Source organism: Sinocyclocheilus grahami, unplaced genomic scaffold (genome assembly GCF_001515645.1).
Source record: "Sinocyclocheilus grahami isolate Dianchi unplaced genomic scaffold, SAMN03320097.WGS_v1.1 scaffold305.1, whole genome shotgun sequence".
Taxonomy (NCBI): domain Eukaryota; kingdom Metazoa; phylum Chordata; class Actinopteri; order Cypriniformes; family Cyprinidae; genus Sinocyclocheilus; species Sinocyclocheilus grahami.
The window spans coordinates 14,954-21,808 of NW_015505484.1; the positions used below are offsets into that span (position 1 = coordinate 14,954).

General features: G+C 36.0%; 1 long non-coding RNA gene across 1 annotated transcript; it reads left to right on the top strand.

Annotated features, from left to right (window-relative positions):
• The first annotated feature begins 2,347 nt into the window (after positions 1–2,347).
• Positions 2,348–6,855, top strand: LOC107601415 (uncharacterized). Its single transcript, XR_001610930.1, has 2 exons — positions 2,348–2,657; positions 6,657–6,855. It is a non-coding gene; the product is annotated as an uncharacterized lncRNA (long non-coding RNA).

Genomic DNA, 6,855 nt, shown 5'->3' on the forward strand with positions numbered 1-6,855 from the left:
TGTTTATACAGTGGGTACGGAAAGTATTCAGACCCCCTTAAATTTTTCACTCTTTGTTATATTGCAGCCATTTGCTAAAATCATTTAAGTTCATTTTTTTTCCTCATTAATGTACACACAGCACCCCATATTGACAGAAAAACACAGCATTGTTGACATTTTTGCAGATTTATTAAAAAAGAAAAACTGAAATATCAGATGGTCCTAAGTATTCAGACCCTTTGGTCAGTATTTAGTAGAAGCACCCTTTTGATCTAATACAGTCATGAGTCTTTTTGGGAAAGATGCAATAAGTTTTTCACACCTGGATTTGGGGATCCTCTGCCATTCCTCCTTGCAGATCCTCTCCAGTTCTGTCAGGTTGGATGGTAAACGTTGGTGGACAGCCATTTTTAGGTCTCTCCAGAGATGCTCAATTGGGTTTAAGTCAGGGCTCTGGCTGGGCCATTCAAGAACAGTCACAGAGTTGTTGTGAAGCCACTCCTTCGTTATTTTAGCTGTGTGCTTAGGGTCATTGTCTTGTTGGAAGGTAAACCTTTGGCCCAGTCTGAGGTCCTGAGCACTCTGGAGAAGGTTTTCGTCTAGGATATCCCTGTACTTGGCCGCATTCATCTTTCCCTTGATTGCAACCAGTCGTCCTGTCCCTGCAGCTGAAAAACACCCCCACAGCATGATGCTGCCACCACCATGCTTCACTGTTGGGACTGTATTGGACAGGTGATGAGCAGTGCCTGGTTTTCTTCACACATACCGCTTAGAATTAAGGCCAAAAGTTCTATCTTGGTCTCATCAGACCAGATAATCTTATTTCTCACCATCTTGGAGTCCTTCAGGTGTTTTTTCATGTGTCTTGCACTGAGGAGAGGCTTCCGTCGGGCCACTCTGCCATAAAGCCCCGACTGGTGGAGGGCTGCAGTGATGGTTGACTTTCTACAACTTTCTCCCATCTCCCGACTGCATCTCTGGAGCTCAGCCACAGTGATCTTTGGGTTCTTCTTTATCTCTCTCACCAAGGCTCTTCTCCCCCGATAGCTCAGTTTGGCCGGATGGCCAGCTCTAGGAAGGGTTCTGGTCGTCCCAGATGTCTTCCATTTAAGGATTATGGAGGCCACTGTGCTCTTAGGAACCTTAAGTGCAGCAGAATTTTTTTTGTAACCTTGGCCAGATCTGTGTCTTGCCACAATTCTGTCTCTGAGCTCTTCAGGCAGTTCCTTTGACCTTATGATTCTCATTTGCTCTGACATGCACTGTGAGTTGTAAGGTCTTATATAGACAGGTGTGTGGCTTTGCTAATCAAGTCCAATCAGTATAATCAAACACAGCTTGACTCAAATGAAGGTGTAGAACCATCTCCAGGATGATCAGAAGAAATGGACAGCACCTGCGTTAAATATATGAGTGTCACAGCAAAGGGTCTGAATACTTAGGACCATGTGATATTTCAGTTTTTCTTTTTTAATAAATCTGCAAAAATGTCAACAATTCTGTGTTTTTCTGTCAATATGGGGTGCTGTGTGTACATTAATGAGGAAAAAAATGAACTTAAATGATTTTAGCAAATGGTTGCAATATAACAAAGAGTGAAAAATTTAAGGGGGTCTGAATACTTTCTGTACCCACTGTATATACACACACACACACACAAAACAGTAATATTGAGAAAACATTACAATGTAATTTATTTTTATATTATTTGTTTTTGCAATTAATAAATGTAAATGTTACTCCAGTCTTCAGTGTCACTTGATTATTCATAAATAATTTTAATAAGGTTTGGTGCTCAGCTTCATATTTATTGTTATCAACACAGTTTTGCAGCTTAATATGTTTGAAGTAACCGTGATACTTTTTATTTATTTTATTTATTTATTTTATTTATTTATTGATTAATAGAAGCTTCAAAAGAACAGCATTTATCTAAAACAGAAATCGCCGGTAAGTGTTTTTACAGTCATCAATTGAATGCATCCTTGGTCAATAAAAGTATTTATTTCTTTTAAAAATCATGTTACATGTAGAATATTTTAGCATGTATTCCACAAATTAAATGTGAAATTATAAAATTGTCCTGTAGAAGTTTACATACAAATGTTTAAATACTATTGTTTTTATAATGTGTTTCCTCATTGAGCATCATTGACTGCTTGTAACTTTTAGGATCTCAACATCATGAAGAACTCAAACATACAGTGCTTGCAACCTAATCAAAGATCTTACAGGACCTGGAGGCTTTCTGTGAACAAACACTAGGCAGGATGGTACAATCTTTAAAACCAAGGTATGTAAGCAAAATTATTTCAGTTGCTATTTTGACTTGGTAAGTAGTGCATGTTTTTTTTTATCTTAAACATATGAGTCCATTTTTATTCATAGATTCACATCTAAGTTCTTCTAACCAATAACTGTACCCAAATGCTGATTATAATGACACGGTCAGAATGTTTCCCTCTCTGATCAGCTCTTGTGGCATCAGGGTTGCCTAGCAGTATAGATTGATCATGGCATTGGCCGGCACTTGTATGAGGGGTTTCTTTGGCGACAGCCGTCCTGATCTGAGTACCTGTGAGTCAGCATATGAGGGCTTGATGCCGTGTGCCGGGCCGAGGACTGAGAGCAGGGCTGTGATCCAGCTGCTTGAAGGATTTGTGATGAATGACGTGAGTAGTGGTTAGATATTCTGAGGACAAGACGTACAGGAGACAGTGTGACTCTGATTCATGGAGGTCATTAATGACAGTGAAGTTTGAAATGTTTTCTTCCTCTTTGACTTTAAAGAGAATTGAGAATGGATGACAAACATAAAACAATTCTAATGAAGTGTGTGCGTGTGTGTGTATTATATGTGACTCTGGACCACAAAACCAGTCTTAAGTCGCTGGGGTATATCTGTAGCAATAGCCAACAATACATTGTTTGGGTCAAAATTATAGATTTTTCTTTTATGCCAAAAATCTTTGGGATATTAAGTAAAGATCAAGTTCCATGAAGATATTTTGTAAATTTCCTACCGTAAATATATCAAAACTTAATTTTTGATTAGTAATATGCATTGCTAAGAACTTCATTTGGACAACATTAAAGGCGATTTTCTCAATATTTAGATTTTTTTGCACCCTCAGATTCCAGATTTTCAAGTATTGTCCTATCCTAACAAACCATACATCAGTTTATATTATATTATATGTATATACTAGTATTTCTTATTTTTAAGATTTTTAATGTTTTGAGTTTCAGATTTTCAAAGTGTATGTTAAAAACTAACAATACTGTAACAAATACTAATAATACTAATACTATACATTATTTATGATATAGTATTTATACAATAATTTTCTTAATGATATATATTTGTTTTATGTGTGTGTGTGCATGTTTATGTGTTTTTTGAGGACACAAATTTGTATAATAACATGGGTATGACATAGGTATTACAACGAGAAGATGATTTATGAGGACATTTTCAGTGTCCCCGTAATTCAAAAGGCTTATAATAATTCAGAATGAGTTTTTTTGAAAATCTAAAAATGCAGAAAGTTTCCTGTGATGGGTAGGTTTAGGGGTAGGGTTGGTGTAGGGCAATAGAAATACGGTTTGTACAGTATAAAAACCATTACGCCTATGGAGAGTCCCCATAAACCATAAAAACAAACCTGTGTGTGTTTTTGTATTTTAATATATATATATATAGAGAGAGAGAGAGAGATGAATTATCAATTTATACAAATATGCATATTATATTGTATACTACTAGTATTTGTTATTTTTAAGATTTTAAACTAGATTTCCGTGTGTTAAAACAAATAAAACTGTACTGTAATTATGTACATTTATAATACCAGAAATATCTATTTTATTCATATTTGATTTTTAAAATATTTATTTTAGCTATTATATATGTGTCACGGTTCATGGGTCCGGACGGTCTTTCTGCGTCTTGTCATGTGCTTGTATGTGCGTACGTCACTCGTTAGTGGTTGCAGCTGGTGCTCAATCAGAGCGTGCCAGCTGCAACTCGTTAGCGAGCCCTTTATAGGCCACTCTGTTCAATGTGTGTTTGTCGGTTCGTTATTCTCATGTTCCTGTCTCCCTGTCAGTTCTCTGTTTCCAGTTCTCGCTCAGTCAGGGTACGGATCTTCAGCCTTCTCCTTGGTTTGGTCCAACGCAGTGGTTGAAGGGATTTCTCCGTGGAGCTCTGATTCCGACCAGGACCCGAGGATTATCTCTTTGTGTCTCCGTTATTGTGATTACTGAATAAACCTTACCTTTGCACTCGCACTTGGATCCTGACTCTACTCTGCCGTGACAATATGTGTGTGTGTGTGTGTGTGTGTGTGTAAAAATGTGTGTGTATATATATATGTAAATATAAAATTTCACTTTATTTCATTAAAGTGAAATTACTTAACCTACACATATACACATAGGAGCCTGAGGAAAATGCTCATTTTAGAAGAAAATTTCAAATGGCGCTTAGAGGCTTTTGCATCTGAACTCTTCATATATATAAACATATATATAATTAAGGGTTTTAAATTCCATATTTCCAAAGTGTATGTTAAAAACTAATAATTTTTTTTTGCATCAAATCGAAGTGTCAGTTATGTGATCGGTTGAATGGTTGAGATAACTAGCAGGGATAAGAGTTTGGTCACATCACGTGTTTATTGTTTGAGCTGGGTCATCACAGTAATCTCACAAGCTAGTTATCAATTGTTAGAGCACGTGAATCCCTGTAACCTACTGGCTTTGTAATTGATCGATTCCTCTGTTGTGCCTCTTCATGCAGTGAGTCTTCATATCTCATTAACCACAGACAGAACAAGGGGCACGTTTGACCTTGTACTGAGGTTGTGGGGCCAAATTCTGACCCAAACACAAGTATGAGCACCCAATGACCCATAAATCCCTTTTTTAACACATCAACACATTACATTTTTCCTGCTACAAAGATATTATATACATATTTTCTCATTTTAAGGACAGAAGACATCTAGAGAGATGTTTTGCAAAATGTTATGTTCTGCAGATGAAAATGAACTACATTTAATCACCCATAGTAATGTAGAACAAAGGACTTTTTGAGCTATAGTTAATCCTAATCACAGATTTCTTATTATTTAACTGACAACAGCTTGTCAATAACAAAGACTCTCATTATAGTAGAGCAATACAAATGGCCAGATGCCTTAGAGAGGCTAAGTAACCCTGACCACAGATCTAGACCATGTAATCAACTAATTAAACCTCCAACTTTAATCTAGTGTCTTTGCAGTAATCGTTTTTGTGCTGTTCTGAAGGCAGTTTCAAAATAAAGCATATGTGACCCTGGACCACAAAACCAGTCATAAGGGTCAATTTTTTGAAATTGAGATTTATACATCATATGAAAGCTGAATAAATAAGCTTTCCATTGATGTATGGTTTGTTAGGATAAGACAATATTTGGTAGAGATACAACTATTTGAAAATCTGGAATCTGAGTGCAAAAAAAAAATCAAAATATTGAGAAAATCGCCTTTAAAGTTGTCCATATAAAGTTCTTAGCAATGCATATTACTAATCAAAACTGAAGTTTTGATATATTTACTGTAGGAAATGTACAAAATATCTTCATGGAACATGATCTTTACTTAATATCCTAATGATTTTTGGCATAAAAGAAAAATCTATAATTTTGGCCCATACAATGTATTTTTGGCTATTGCTACAAATATACCCCAGCGACTTAAGACTGGTTTTGTGGTCCAGGGTCACACATGTGAAACAGGGATTCTTGGCTGGAGTGGTTCTGCTAAACACTGTGGGATGAGTTGCTAATGAACTCCACTAGACAATGTAACGGACTCCCATGGATGTGGGCCTATTGCGTAACAATGATAGAAAGTTGCAGAACAAAGAAGCTCTAGGAGAACTTTATCTGCTAAACACTGTTTATCATCCACTTCTGGATATTTCCATTATATTATCCAGTGTTATTCGATCAGCAAATCCCATCTCAAACAGAATTAGCCTATTCTAGAAACCTTCTGGAACAATTCTTGTTGATTTTTTTCATAGTTATTGTCCTCTAACATCAAGTAAATTCTACAAACACTACATTTGCACAAAATGAGTTCAGAAACATCATTCATATTTTTATATAATTCATATTATGCACTAGGTAATATGAAATGAGTATTTGATCATTGTTACTGAACAACGATTTTAATACTGTTTATCTATATACAATATTCATATTTTATTATTTAATATGAATAAACAGAATTATGTGTGTGTGTGTGTGTGTGTGTGTGTGCGTGTGTATGTATAATTATATCATATTATATAAAGAAGACATCTAAAATAAAATATAAATTTTTAAGCCAGCTTTGCAAAAAATATATTTCTGCTACACACTTTATAAACAAAACCAGGCCTAAAGTACTGTACATAAAGTGGCATCATCAAATGCAATGATATTTAAAATTTTGTCCAAATACTGTTTGAGCCCACTGTATATGTAGTTTATTATAGATAGGCCTGTATGTTGTTTTATGATATTAAAACTGTATAGGATATAAAGTTAATATATAAGATGCTAAAAGCACATGGTGTTACACAAATACATATTAAACGCATACATTCATATTGTGTTCATCTGCTGTTGAGGGGATCAGGGGCGGGAGGCGTCCCTCTCCTAATCTTCTGAGGGGGTCATAGAGTATAAGAGACCTGTAACCCCTGCACCGCTCCCAAAGAAAGCCGAGCGTTGACATCCACCCCTCCACAGCAGAGACATACATAAGAAACGGTGCAGCTGCACCCAGTCAACAGCCTGTCAATCAACAAACCTGTGAGTGCAACCTTAAAATATTT